Below are 15,768 nucleotides of genomic sequence, written 5' to 3'. Positions count from 1 at the left end.
AACTGATATTGATCCAGGGTGTCTCCTTTGGAGACCTGCATAGGGAGGAAAAGCAGACTCTTGAGGTACACCAAAGTACACCACAGAACTCATTAAAAGAGAGAAAGTCTTAAGCAGGCATATCTCTCCCACAGTTTTCTTCACGTCTTCAAGACTTGTGCAGCTAATTGGAGAGTTCTCATGGTATAGTTAAGGAGGAAGATTTCAAAGAGCATCTAATAGAAATCTTTCCTCATTTTATAGGCTGAATTTTGTTGCATTTCAGTTTGGAGCATCATCCTCCTATAGATACTGGTCTAGGGTTTCTCCTTTGGAGCCCTGCCTAGGGTAGGAAGAGCAGGGTTTTTCCTGTTTAAAAACAAAGAATAGGAAATCATGTTGCAATTAAAAAAAAAAAATTTAAGTTCCTCATTTTGTTGCCTGCAGTGATGTTTACCTTCCCAAAAGGATGACTGTACATGATATATTTTACACTGAGTAATAGAAAATGTAATATAATAGTGTTAATATTAATCCATATCATCCTAATTCAATGAGAAACGATGAGTTTCTTGCTAAGGAAACCATTAGACAGACTGCTGAGAGATGGGCGAGCTGGAACTCACTGAAACTCAAAGCAGCAACTGGGTGGATGAGAGCGGTCTGAATGATCAAAGAGTAAGGGGAGGGCAAAGCAGGAGAACCATGGGAAGTGCATAGGTCCAGACAGGCAGCTGGAAAGGGGACATTCAGCAGGGTCTGTGTAATCAAGATGGGTTTTGTGCCTGGAAGATGAGGGAGCACACCATGATAGACAAAGCGATGACAATGCAAGTACAGGTGAACACCAGTATTTCTTCTCCTGCGATGAATATAGATCATGGAAATTCACATTTTTTCATGATAGAAATTATACTTCATGTGAGACATTTAACAGAGGGGATTGAATCATTTGAGCTGATGAGTAGTTGCTTTATTAGTTAAGTACTAAAAAAACTACGGGTTATTGAGGCAGAGCTTTGCTGTCTGACCATAAGCATAACCAGGGAAATCCTCCTGTGGCCCCGTTGTGTTTGAGGCACTTCCCTGGACCGGCAGATGTCAGAAAAGACCTGCAGGAGACCGGAGCCCTATGGGAAAATCAGGTGGAGCCAGGTGGATTTCCCAGGGCACCTCTACTGCCAGCAGTGGTCTTTGTCCCTGTAACTGCAGCCCAGCCCAGCACAGGAAACCCCTTCAAAGACAACACCTTAGTTCAGTGGGTTCCTGGGATTGACCTAGATTTGAAATGGCCATTGGAAACCCATGATATTCTTATTAGTACTTAACCCATGATACCCCTTTTTCCTACTAGACACTTGAACATGCATTTACCTTCCTGGGTCATCTTTAGCAAACTCAGGCTTCAAAACTCAAGTATACCACGCTTCAAATGGCTGAGGCAGAACCCATCAGCTTGCCCCACTTTGGAAATGGTCCCCGTCCAACTGAGGTTTTCAAAGTGAAAAATGTGAAATGACCCATCAGGTCAATGCGCAGAGTAAGGGAAAGTCACACATATTGTGCTGGAGTGTCAGAAGGCAAAAAGCACTGCATTGTGCCTCAGAGTAATCAAGGAGACCTAATCCCGTTCATCTGTGAGATAAAGCAGAGTGAAGGACGTTGAGTTGTGTCCTAACATGAAGAAGGATGTACATCACTGTTGAAGGAGCTGTCTTTTTGTGCCATCACCAATGCAAACACACAAAACTATATCAAATAAAGGTAACGAGCCCCACTCTGGCTCTGTCACCGCACAGGGCAGGGGAGAGGGAGCTGACAGCCAAGGGACGCATTTGGGTGTGGAAGGTGGGGCCCAGCAGAGACAAGGAGCTAAGGCAGTAGCTGGGGGAGGCCAGGAGAAGCAGCCCAAGGGGTGGTGCTGCTTGTGAGGACACGTTTGTGCCAGCAGCCTGAGTGGGCAGCAGCTGTGCGCAGGCAAGGGGAGGCCAGGAAGCGCATGCCAAGAGCGCTCCTGCCAGCAGAGACAAGGCCAGGGCCGAGGGCAAGGGGAGGGGCAGGCGCAGGGCAGGGGGCTGCAAGGGCCATGCTGAGCTCCCTGCCCGTGCAGCAGCCGCACTGGCCCTCAGCAGATGTGCTGGCCGGCACGCACGGGGAATTGCTGGCGTGCATCAGAGAGCAGCAAGGAGGGCGCTGGAGAGGGCCGGGGCGAGGCGGGTGGCAGAGCCCCATGCAGGGGCTGGCTGGGGGTCCCCTCTGCTGCACCCACCGCACGCGGCGTGGCAGGAGGAGGGCTCCCTGTGCACCACGGGGCAGAGCCTGGCCCTGGGCTCTTCCTGACGTCCCTGCAGCTCCTGGCAGGCTGCGGTGAGGTGCCCCTCAGCCTTCCCTCCTGTGCTGCCAGGGCACACGGCTGCCTCCTGCCCAGCTCACTGCCCACCAAGAACGTCCGACAGGGCTGCTTCCCAAGCTGGGCCTTGCCCAGGCTCAGTCCCCTGCAGGGGCAGAAACTGGCCCTTGTCCTGGTGTCTTTTCATGGCCCTCCTCTCAGTACGTGCTCTTCTCATGCTTGATCTCTTTTACTGAATTCAGAGGCCTAGGAGAACTTTTTGGTACAGACTAATACAGAAAATACTTGGAGTCCCTCAGCCAAATCTCTGCTTTTCCTCCACATTGCAGCTGGGCTCTTCAATCCCACAACCTCTGCTGTACCTGAAGAGAAATCATGAGAAACAAGAGTCACAGAAAATGACTACCTGCTGGTTCCTTTATTTCGTTAATTACCAAGAGCATATCAGCACCTGTACATGAGGTCTCTGGGTTAAAAATAAATAAATAAGAGGTAGAAGAAGTGAGATAGAAGTGAGATGAAGAAAAAATACTTTAATTGGAATAATATTGCAAAGATTGAAAGACAGTTTTGAAATACATGAACAAAGGTGTTTCTGCCTTGCCCGGGTATATGTGAGGAAGATGTGCAGGTACCTCATTGATGGGGAAATGGTGTATATTAGAATAACATCCTCAGTGCCTCCTGTAGCTCCTTGTTCCTCGTGCTGTAGATGAGGGTTTCACTGCTGGAGGCAACACTGAGTACAGAACTGAAACCGCCAGGTCCAGGGATGGGGAGGTGATGGAGGGAGGCTTCAGGGAGGCAACCATGGCAGTGATGCTACGCAGGGAGACCACGGCCCGGTGAGGGAGGCACGTGGAAAAGGCTTTGTGCCATCCCTACTCAGAGGGCATCCTCAGCACAGCCCTGAAGACCTGCACGTAGGACAGCACAATGAAAACAAAGCAACCAAATGCTAAACAGACACTGAACACCCCAAGTACCCCAACTTCTCTGAGGTAGGCATCTGAGCAGGAGAGCTTGAGTTGAGCTTTGAGGAGAGCCTGAGGAGACCTTTGACTCGAAGCACAGCACTTTGACCTGAAACACAGCACATCTTTACACTTGCTGAGGGTACACTCTGTTCCGTCATCCAGGTCATTGACAAATAAGTTGAGCATGACTGGACTCAGTGTAGATCCCTGGGGGACACTGCTGGCTACAGGCCTCCAACTACACTCGGCTCCACTAAGCACAACCCTCTGAACTCTGCCATCCAGCCAGCTCACAATCCACCTCGCTGACCGCTCATCCATCCCACTCTTCTGGAGCTGGCCTGTGAGGATGTTATGGGAGACAGTGCTGAAAGCCTTGCTGAAGTCAAGGTACACAACATCCACTGCTCTCCCTCACCCACTCACCTAGTCAGTCCATCATAGAAGGCTATCAAGTTGGTGAAGCACGGTTTCCCTTGGTGAACCCATGCTGACTGATCCCGATCACCTTCTTGTCCTCCACATGCTGGAGATGACCTCCAGGATGAGCTGTTGCATCGCCTTTCCAGGGATGGAGGTGAGGCAGACCGGCCTGTAGTTGCCTGGGGCCTCCTTCTTGCCCTTTTTGAAGAGCAGCATGACATGAGCTTTCTTCCAGTCTTCAGGCACCTCTCCTGTTCTCCATGACCTTTTGAAGATGATGGAGAGTGGGCCAGCAGTAACATCCGCCAGCTCCCTCAGCACTCATGGATGTATCCCATCGGGGTCCATGGACTTGTGGGTGTCAAGTTTGCCTAAGAGATCTCTGAGCTGATCCTCTTCAACCAAGGGAAAGTCCTCGTTTCTCCAGAGTTCCTCCCTTGTCCCTAAGGTTAGAGATTCCGGAGGGCTGGTCTTAGCAGTGAAGGCTGAAGCAATGAAGGCATTCAGTAATTCTGCCTTCCCCTTGTCCTTTGTCACCAGGGCACCCACCTCATTAAGCAGTGGGCCCACATTTTCCTTCCTCTTCCTTCTGTGACTGATGTGTTTGAAACAGCCCTTTTTGTTGTCCTTGACACCCCTTGCAAGATTTAACTCCAAATGGGCCTTGGACTTCCCTGTCGCTTCCCTGCATCCTCGGACAATGTTCCTATATTCTTCCCAAGTGGCTTGTCCCCTTTTCCACAGTATGTATGCTTCCTTCTTCCATTTCAGTCACTCCAGGATCTCCTTGATCTTCCAAGCAGGTCTCCTGCCCCCTTTGCCTGACTTTTTGCTCACAGGATCACACAGCTCCTGAGCTTGGAGGACTTGGAGGTCAGTGCGCTATTGCTGCCGGTGCACCGTTGTGGCAGCCGTCGGCACCTGCTCTGCTTCGGCTCTCAGCAACCCCACAACAGAAGGGTCCTGTGCGAGACCAGGCAAGGTAGACAACTATTTGACGTTCTCTCTATTCAAGGCAGTTATGCCAACAGCCCTCTGGTGTCCTTTTGCTTAGTTGTTTACCCTTGGAACAAGCCAAAAACACAGTCTGGAGGCATGTCCTTAGGGTTACCCAATGATGTTCACGGTACTCACGAGCTATCATGACCGGCCCCAAAGAAAGAAGGGGAAGGTGCCCTGCCTTGTGCCCTCCACCAAGCGGATTCATGAGTGTGGTACCTGTAGCACCTCAAATAGTATTTATTGGTGCAGATTTAGGGAAAGCATCACAAGCCCATATTTGCTTTCCCAGTGGTAACTTAGAAGTTTCTTGCAACATGTAGTTGCTTTACAGGTAGGGATTTGTAGCAATTTGTAATAAAGACGTTCATGAAGACAGAGCAACGAGGTGTCCGTGTCCCTGTGTACTATGGAATCCTACCAACCTCCTGCTGCGATCCATGGGCGGGCTGACCGTCCTAGGTCCTGAGCATCGTTACTGTGATGCCCTTGGAGTGGTCCTCAGAGCTGCAGGAGCAACCACAGACCTGGGGCTTGGTGACAGCCCTTTGCTGCAGAGAACAGACCCAGCCACAGGGGCTGGACCCTTCAGGTGCCCCAGTGCCATGAAATTGGCTTTTTTTCTGCTCAGGTCTGCACACAGCCTCACTGAATTTTGTTGCATTTCATTTTGGAGCATCATTTTCCTATAGATAGTGGTCTAGGGTTACTCCTTCGAAGCCCTGCTTAGGTAGGAAGAGTAGGGTTTTTTCTATTTAAAAAAAAAAAAAAAAAAAAAAAAACAGGAAATCATGTTGCAATTTAAAAAAAAAAAAAAAAAACGAAGTTCAAGTTCTTCATTTTGTTACCTCCAGTGATGTTTACCTTCCCAAAAGGATGATGGTACGTGGTCTATTTTACACTGATTAATAGGAAATTTAAAATCATAGTGTTAGTATTAATTCATATCTTACTAATTCAATGATAAATGATGAGTTTCTTGCTAAGGAAACCAGTAGACAGACTGCTGAGAGATGGGCGAGCTGGAACTCACTGAAACTCAAAGCAGCAACTGGGTTGGTGAGAGCGGTCAGAATGATCCAAGAGTAAGGGGAGGGCAAGCCAGGAGACCCATGGGAAGTGCATAGGTCCAGACAGGCAGCTGGAAAGGGGACATTCAGCAGGGTCTGTGTAATCAAGTCAGGTTTTGAGCCTGGAAGATGAGGGAGCACACCATGATAGACAAAGCGATGACAATGCAAGTACAAGTGAACACCGGTATTTCTTCTCCTGTAATGAATACACATTCTGAAAATTAACATTTCATCATGATAGAAATTATCATTCATGTGAGACATTTAATGGAAGGGGTTGAATCATTTGAGCTGAAGAGTAGTTGCTTTATTAGTTAAGTAGTAAAAAAATTACAGGGTATTGAGGCAGAACTTTGCTGTCTGACCATAAGCATAACCAGGGAAATCCTCCTGTGGCCCCGTTGTGTTTGAGGCACTTCCCTGGACCGTCCGATGTCAGAAAAGACCTGCAGGAGACCAGAGCCCTTTGGGAAAATGAGGTGGAGCCAGGTGGAATTCCCAGGGCACCTCTACTGCCAGCAGTGGTCTTTGTCCCTGTAACTGCAGCCCAGCCCAGCACAGGAAACCCCTTCAAAGACAAACCCCTTCTTCAGTGGGTTCCTGGGATTGACCTAGATTTGAAATTGCCATTGGGAACCTGAGATGCTCTCTCTTATTCCTATGAGACACTTCAACATCCGCCTACCTTCCTGGGTCATCTCTAGCAAACTCAGGCTGAAACACTCAAGTATAGCACACTTCAAATGGCTGAGCCAGAACCCATCAACCTGCCCCACTTTGGGGAATCATCCCCTTCTAACTAGGGATATGAAAGTGAAAAATGTGACATGACCCGTCAGGTCAATGCGCAGAGTAAGGGAAAGTCACACATATTGTGCTGCAGTGTCAGAAGGCAAAAAGCACTGCACTGTGCCTCAGAGTAATCAAGGAGACCTAATCCAGTTCATCTGTGAGATAAAGCAGAGTGAAGGACATTGAGTTGTGTCCTAACATAAAGAAGGATGTACATCACTGCTGAAGGAGCTGTCTTTTTGTGCCATCACCAATGCAAATTACACAAGAACTACATCAAATAAAGGTAAGCTGTCCCACCCTGGCCCTGTCACACCACGGGGCAGCGGAGGGACCTTTTTCACTTTCAGCCTCTTCTTCAGAGAGGCTTTGCCCTCTCCCTGCGCACCACGGGGCACAGCCTGGCCCTGGACGCTGCGTGAGCGCCATGCAGGTCGTGGCAGGCTGCGGTGAGGGGACGAATGCCCTGGGCCCCCTTCCTGCTCTGCCCAGGCCAGCAAGGGCCCCGAGCGGCCTCGTGTCCCCTGCCCCTGCAGCTCTGGGCTCCCTTCCCCAGCCCTGGCTCTGCAGCACCAAGCCCTGCTGGGAGCCCTCCCCTGCATGCTGCCACCGCTCCCTGATGCTGCTGGTGCCCTCTGCCGGGCACTGCCCAGCCCAGCCCAGCCCCTGCCCACCTCTCCCCACCCCCCTGCCCTTGCCTGGTCACCCAGTCTTGGCCCTTTCCGCTTGTTCACTGAAGGTCTCTGAGACCTTTGTGCTGTGGCCTCGCTGTGTGTCCTGGCATTGCAGAGCTCCCATCAGCCCGTGCATCCTGTGGCTTAGCTTTACTGTGAAGACCCACTCGCTGCCCACCCAACACAAGGCACACGGCATCCCAGGAGAACCCTTAGGGTATCCTGGTGGCTCCCGATACCTCCCTGATGCCGCCAGCCCTGTCACGTTTCAATCCCAGGAAGCTGCTTCTTGACCAGTCAGGGCCTCCAGGGGCACTGGGAATCCGCCAGTGACGACTCAGTCCAGCCCTGGCTCCCTCACCCCCCCACCCCGTGCCCTCGTGCCCCTGTGTCCAGGTGGCACCCAAGCACAAGAGTGAGGCCTTGAGCCTGGCATTCCCTGAGCGCCTTCTGAACTCCAGTTTGGGAAGAGGAGCCCTGAGCCCTGAGCAACTTCACTTTTAGTACCGAGATGCCACAATGGAGGGCAGGTATCATTTAAGAATAAAAATGTTTACAGAAAACATCTCGGTCAAACAGAGGATTGGTCATTTGGAAAAGAAGAATGAAAGAAAACATTTAACTGCAAACAGAATTGCAAACAATACTACACAAAAAGTTTAAAAATTGTCTCAGATTAACTTGAATAAAACTTGAAAAGTGAGATAGCCAAATCATTGCTAAGTAAATATTACCACTAGAATCAGTTTCTTCAGTGTGGCTTTCAGGTCCTGGTTCCTCATGCTGTAGATGAGGGGGTTCACTGCAGGAGGTACTACCACATATAAAACTGCCACCACCAGGTCAAAGGATGGGGAAGAGATGAAGGGGGGCTTCAGGTAGGCAAACAGGACAGTGCTGACAAACAGGGAGAGCACGGCCAGGTGAGGGAGGCACGTGGAAAAGGCTTTGTGCCGGCCCTGCTCAGAGGGCATCCTCAGCACGGCTCTGAAGATCTGCACATAGGACAACCCAGGCAGCTGCTGCCATCTGGGCACAAGCTCTGCTGCCCACGAGGCTCCCGTAGTGCAGGGGCTTGCAGATGGCAACATAGCGGTCGTAGGCCATGACGGTGATAAGGGAATACTCTGCTCCAACCAAGAAGACAGCAAAGAAGACCTGTGCAGCACATCCTTGATAGGTGATGGCCCTGGTGTCCCAGAGGGCATTGGCCATGGCTTTGGACAGAGTGGTGGAGATGCAGCCCAGGTCGAGGAGGGCGAGGCTGAGGAGGAAGAAGTACATGGGGGTGTGGAGGCGGTGGTCGCAGGCTACGGCGGTGAGGATGAGGCCGTTGCCCAGGAGGGCAGCCAGGTAGATGCCCAGGAAGAGCCCGAAGTGCAGGAGCTGCAGCTCGTGCGTGTCTGCGAATGCCATCAGAAGGAACTCGCTCACAGAGCTGCTGTTGGGCATTTCCTGCTTCTGGGCATGGGGTCCTTCCCATGGAGCAAAAGCGCAGTAAGATAGTACTGAATTACCTGAGAATTACTAATTCTGTTTTGTCCTCTCAAGCAGACATCGGTCAGGTCCCTTTCATGAGTTTTAACTGAGACTGACTGAGGGTGTCCCTGCAATAAGGGGACTTTGCTGTGGTCGATGTAGTAATCAGTCCTCACCTATAACAATAAGGAAAGGGGAACATGTGGTAATCCCTGATTAAATTCACTCCTGATATCAAGTGATTAGCCACATTGCTCTTCCAAATTCACCCAACTGCATAGCAGGGCTGTGAGAATTTCTTTTATATATATATATATATATCTTCATTCCTTCTGTATTGCAAGTGAAACCTTGTCGATCCTCAGATACAAAGGACTGTCCCTTTAGTGCAGACTGCCCTTCCGAGGGGACAGCCAGTCTGTCAAAAAAGGCTGGTCTCTTCTGCTGGCATGTCTATGAGCAGCAGAATAACTACATGTTCACCTGAAAAGAACCAGGACACTGCTGAAGCAGGGCTCCAAGTGCCCATCTCCAGACCCCTCACCCTGTCCCCATACTCCCCTTCCCCCAAGCACCCCGAGGGCTCACTCCATGGGCATGTGAAACCCCCATCCCCAGGCAGCCTGGGAACAAGAGCAGCAGCAGCACGGCCAGGTGGAGAAGCCAGTAGGAATGGCAGCATCTACCTCATATTGGAGAAACAGAGCGGTCTATCCTGTCAGATGCTATCTGCTATGAGATGTGTTGGCTTCAGAAAAACTCTTTGGAAATCCCATTTACATGTTCCTGCTGCCAGAGCCTCACAGTGCCAAGAGCCTGCAGATCTGTCCTGCCACACGCTGCCCTCTGTTGCTGCGCTCCTCACTGCCTCCAAGCCCTCTCTCCTTCTCTCCTGTCCCCGTGCCAGCTGCGGTCAGAGCCCCCAGCCCTGCTGCGCTGTGCACAGGAGCTGCTCCTGGGCAGAGCTGTCTCTCTGCACCAGGGCCCTCTTGCCACGAGCTCTCTCTGTCCCACGAGCCCGGCCCAGCTCAGCACCAGACGCCCAGCCCAAGGCATTGGAATCCCCCCTCGGGGGGCTCTGGTGATGATCCCACGAACCTCAGGCACTGAGAGACAATTGAAGACATCTCTCAACAAGTCCAAGTCAGAGGCAAGTTTCCTGCAGTGTCCCCCTGAGGGCCAGCACTGACACAGCCTCCCTTGGAGCTCGTTAGAGCAGAGCATTGGAGGCAGTGAGGACAAGGAGACAAAGGCAATGTGAAGGTGACCCTGATGTGTAGGAAAACTGGATGTGTGTCACCAAGCACAAGGGCCAGGCCTTGACCCCCAGCCACTGGGAAGGGAGATCCTTTCCCTTCACACACTGCTCAGGGCTCTTCCTGGGGCAGGAGGAGATGGGGATGTGCATGGCCAAGTGCAGGAGAATGGTACGAGCCCTGCCTGGTTCATGGGTGGGGCGAGGAGACAATGTGGCCCTGGTGCTTTACCGAGAAGCTGTCTCCTCGTAGGCCTCAGTGGCAGAGACAACAGCCAGAGCCATGGACACAAAGACCTGGGTCCCGTTGGGACTTTCAGCCTTCCTACATCCCTTGCTCCTCTCCACACCAGGCTGTCCTAGGGACTCCCACACTTGTACCTCTTTCTCTGCTGGCTCTAGTCCCTTGTCCGTGTGGTATCTCACAGGATCTGAGCTGAGTCTGATACCTCAGATCTTCTTGGTGGCCTTGCTCCTCGTAAGGCAGCCCTGGTGGAACTTGGCCTGGTTCCTGGTGAGCAGCACCACTGCTCGTATGGCATCCCTCGTGGTGCCCTGCTTCTCCTGGGCCAGCACTGACATAGCCTTTGTTGGAGCTCGTTGGAGCAGAACACTGGAGGCAGTGAGGACAAGGAGACAAAGGAAATGTGAATGTGACAGTGATGTGTAGGAAAACCGGATGTGTTTCACCAAGCAGAAGGGCCCAGAGAAGGAAAACCAGGTAAGGGGCAGTGGTGACAGCACCCGAGAAGGGCAGCGTTGATGGAACCAGAGCTGGCCTCAGCATACAACAATGCAACACCACACACCGCCTCTTTTGTTGTGAAGGACTGTGATGACAGATGGAGCCCAAATTCATGGACTGACTGAACTCAACAGACATTTTAGAGGGATGGCTTTTCCACTATTTGAGCAGACCCATCAGTGAACAGGATATTCTGGGATCTTCCGGGAGTTTATCAGAGAGACCTCTTCTACATTAGTCACCTCCTCCTCTGGCGACATTTCCAAGTCCCTGACCTCTGGACAGTCCATGATCACTTCCAAGACTCCAAGACTGGGGTTTCCTGTCGGAGCCTGCTGTGTAATCAGTGCAACCCGCTCACTCTGTGGAGCAGAAGGTGCATGATGTGTAGAAGGGACCCTCCCTTGGAACTTCCAACCCAGTGCCAGCCGTCAGAGTGCCAAGAGGAGCTGTGCTTCAGTATGAACCAATTCCATAGCAGCCCCAACCCCTTCATATGTTGCCAACATCACTTTTCAGGCAAAGTATAGTGGGCCTTGCATCCTCACTGTCCCTGACTCCACAACCCTAGGGGTCAACCTCACATCTCCCCTGGTACTTTGTGCCAGAGGCTCCAGGCAGGGTGATTCTCCATAGGTGCTGTGTAGAGCACAAGTTTTACATCCTGTCCTGCTCAGACTGGCCCCAGAGCTACAGCAGGAACTATCTTCCATTGAATTTGTTCAAAGGATTGTCATTGTTCTGGGCCTGTAGTGGGTTTACGTGGCAAGGTTTTGGTAGCGGGGGAGCCACAGGGGTCGCTTCTGCGAGAAGAATCCAGAAGCTGCCCCATGTCAGATAAGGGCCCCGACACTGGCCAGACCTGAGCCAATAAGTGATGTTGTTTGCGCCTCTGTGAGAGCATATTTAAGAAAGGGGAAAAACTGCTGTGGAATAGCATCTGGGAGAGAAAGGGGAGTGAGAAACAGCCTTGCAGACACCAAGGCCAGTGAAGAAGGAGGGGGAGAGGTGCTCCAGGAGCCAGAGCAGAAGTCCCCTGCGGCCTGTGGTGAGGTCCATGGTGAAGCAGGCCGACAGCCTATGGTGTACCACAGTGGAGCAGGTTTTTAGGGTATGCTGTGCACCGGTGTCCACTACAGCCTTGTATCTTCTGTGGGTCTCATGTGCTAGGCCATGGAATCCTCAAAGTCCAATAAACCCGATTGTCCCTACCCTCCCTGCGGCTGGAGGCCAGGTGCCTCTAGTCCTGCTCATAGTATTCATTCATCAGGTTAGATGAGGCCCTGAGCAACCGGATCTAGTGGGTGGTGACCCTGCCTATGACAGGGGGTTTGAAACTTGAAGATCTTTGAGGTCCCTTCCAACACAAACCATTCTATGATTCTGTGACTACTCTGTCTGGAGGACTGCCTGATAGAAACTGGAGCAGCAATTTTCTCAGAAGGACCCCTTTTTGTGATTGCATTTCCTTGCAATTCATGGATCCGTGCAATGGAGGTAGATTTTCCATCCCATTTTCTCATGTCCTCTCCATGGCAGAACCACGTGTTGGCACATGGTGTGTACCCACTCATTTCTCTTTCTTGAGCAACTTTCTTTTACTTACTCCTGGCAGCTTACGTATTGGTTTCTACAGGTAGGGAGAAAGATGCATTCTCTTGTTCTTCCTGGACCTCTTGAGAAAGTTTATCCACAGCTAAAATGCCGGCCATAAGGAAGAAGAGAGACTTCCTTCATACTGCCAGTGTTGGCTAGCTGATTCATCCACTCTGGGTTTCTCTTGGCCTTTCCAGGTCATTTCTGCCAATGACTTGGCATATGAGGATGGTGCACTCTATACAAACTTCCACCACATGGGTCATGTACACTTTACTTCATCAGGATCTTTGGATAGTTGTTCATTGGCTAGGTTTTTATATATCACCTCCAGCATGAGTAATTCCATCGGGCACCAGATACCCAACTCCATTGTCGTCCGCTTGCCTGGTTGACATACAAGATCTTCCTTCAGGGGATACCTTTCCTTCACACCTGACAGGAGTATGTTCCTTCTGCCCATTTTCCAATTGTTTGTCAGTCACCCCTTCCCTAGAGGGGGATCCCAGCTGCTTTGCATCCCTGCCCTCTAATTCCAGGCTATTGGCCCCTTTCTCCCAGCAGCCAGGTGGCAATGCGCTCACTTAGTTGATGGCTGAAATCTTTCCACAAATCTCCTAGCTCACCCTGGAATAGAGATGCTGTGGTTACTGATGTTGTTATGATCTCTTTCTCTTTGCCCTCCTGCTTCCACGATGGTCAAGCTTTACCATAACATTCCATGTCATCTTCCTCCTTTCTTGTCTGGGTAGGAGTTTCTTTCCTTTTTAAAAACCCTGACTTTCACATACATTGTTTTCTCTCACATATAGGAGCAATCAATAGTGGCACAGGTTGGTTCTCTGGCCCAGCCCTGAAGCCCATCACAGCCGTTGGAGTGGCTGCAGGGCCTGTTGCAGGAGTTGCTGGGGCTGCAGGGCCCATCACAGGACTTGTTCAGGCTGCATGGCCTGTTGCAGGGGTTTGGAGTGGTTGCACGGCCCATTGTAGGAGTTGCTGTGGCTGCAAGGCCATTAAGAGGAGTTGCAGCGGCTGTGGGGCCTGTCACAAGGGTTGGAGTGGCACTGACTGCAGCTCAGTAAGCACAGGCCAAGTTGCACATTGCAGTGATTTGTGTCTCTTTGGAATTGCCAGGCTGATGACAAACCTCTTTCAAGCATTTCGCCATTTTTTCTAGAATTCTGCACTTGTTCAGGAATAAAGTTTCAAAGCACTGGAGGTGCCCACTGATCAAGGTGCCTGCTCATATCCTCCCACAATCCCTGCAAGTCTTAGCTCTCCTGCCTAGGGGCAGATGTCTGGAGGGCATTATTAATAAGTTGGTTAATGTTAAACAGGAGACATCACAATAGGAACATGCTGGTTTGACCATCCCAAGGATATTCAAAGCTTTGAAGAGCTAGTGTAACTATCCTGGAGGAGAAGGAGGAGGTGAAGTAGAAAGGGAGAGTGAAGAAGTGGGCAAAAGTGTCCCCCCATTGCCCTCTCGGTGTCCTTATCTACCAGCTCTGGGGGCTGAGTACCAGGGGAACAAATGGTCCAGCTGATAAAGACTGAGGCAAAGAAGTCATTAAGTAACTCAGCCTTTTCCTCATCACTCTCACTAGGCTTCCTCCCACGTCCAATAAAGGTTGAAGACACTTCTTAATCTTCCTTTTCATTTTCTTATTTATTAATAAAAACTTTTTTATTGTCTTAGAAACTAATAGCCAGACTGAGCTAGAGTAGAGCTTTAGCCCTTCTAACTTTGCCTTGCACAGCCTCACAACATTTAGGACACCGCTCCAGGCAAAATGAGAGCATGCCTGAGAAGGAAACACAGAAGAGGTGGAACCTTGCAGCCCTCCATCCCCTGCCCTTCTGTGACTCTGTGCTGAAATTCCATTCAGCTGGTTACTCCTGTATTATCCAAACTTTCCTGCAGCTCCTGACGCTGCTGTCTTGTCAGAGATAGCACAATTTCAGTGAGTCATCTGCACACAGACATTAACAGCTGACAGAATGGAGCGTCTGTCTAGGGGCAAATTGAGAAACTGCATGAATTTGCCTAGAGAAACCTCTTGAGAGTCGCAGGAAGAATGAGGTTGTGCAATGGAGGAAGAGGAACCCCACACATCAGGGCAGACTGGGACCCTGCTGAGTGAGCAGTGCCCAGGAGGAGGAGGGCCTGGGCACCACGACGGATGCCATACGAGCAGTGGTGCTGCTCCTCAGGAACCAGGCCAGCTTCCTACAGAGCTGCCTTACGAGGAGCATGGCCAACAAGAAGATCTGAGGTATCAGACTCAGCTCAGATCTGCTGTGACACCACAGGGAGAGATGTCTACATCCATCGGGGAAAGATGTGCAGCTTTGAGAGTGCCTAGGACAGCCCGTTGTGGAGAGCAGCAAGGGCTGTGACAAGGCTGAGAGTCCCAGCAGAACCCGGGTCTTTGTGTCCATGGCTCTGGCTGTTGTCTCTGCCACTGAGGCCTAGGAGGAGACAGCTTATCGGTAAAGCACCAGGGCCTCATTGCCTCCTCGCCCCCAGCCATGAACCAGGCAGGGCTCGTACCATTCTCCTGCACTTGGCCATGCACATCCCCATCTCCTCCTGCCCCACGAAGAGCCCTGAGCAGTGTGTGAAGGGAAAGGATCTCCCTTCCCAGGGGCTGGGGGTCAAGGCCTGGCCCTTGTGCTTGGTGACACACATCCAGTTTTCCTACACACCAGGGTCACCTTCACATTGCCTTTGTCTCCTTGTCCTCCCTGCCTCCAATGCTCTTCTCTAACGAGCTCCAAGGGAGGCTGTGTCAGTGCTGGCCCTCAGGGGGACACTGCAGGAAACTTGCCTCTGACTTGGACTTGTTGAGAGATGTCTTCAATTGTCTCTCAGTGCCTGAGGTTCGTGGGCTCCTCCCCAAAGCCCCCCGAGGGGGGATTCCAATGCCTTGGGCTGGGCGTCTGGTGCTGAGCTGGGCCGGGCTCGTGGGACAGAGAGAGCTCGTGGCAAGAGGGCCCTGGTGCAGAGAGACAGCTGTGCCCAGGAGCAGCTCCTGTGCACAGCGCAGCAGGGCTGGGGGCTCTGACCGCAGCTGGCACGGGGACAGGAGAGAAGGAGAGAGGGCTTGGAGGCAGTTGGCAGTGGCAGGATGCTGAGAGCTGCCTGCAGAAGAAATCTGCACAGCCCTTGACAAGGTACGTCTCTGGCTGCAGGGCCATGCAGCTGCACGTCCTGGAAGGGTCTCCTGCTGGGTCTTGTTTCTGGGAGGGCAGTGGGCAATGCAGTAGGCTTTGGGAGTCCTGCTGGATGGCACTGCGAGGTGAGGAAGTCTGGCAGAAGCCCCTTGGGGTGTCATAACCCAGCTACCCATGGTTAGCCAAGATTGGAGTGACCAATCCTCCTCCAGACACTGCAGGGGATGCAGATGGGATATTGGAACAGGC

Source organism: Anser anser, assembly GCF_964211835.1.
Source record: "Anser anser genome assembly, contig: HAP1_SCAFFOLD_32, whole genome shotgun sequence".
In the NCBI taxonomy this organism is placed as follows: Eukaryota; Metazoa; Chordata; class Aves; order Anseriformes; family Anatidae; genus Anser; species Anser anser.
The sequence above is the reverse complement of the archived record's forward strand: the minus strand, read 5'-3'. Positions refer to the sequence as shown.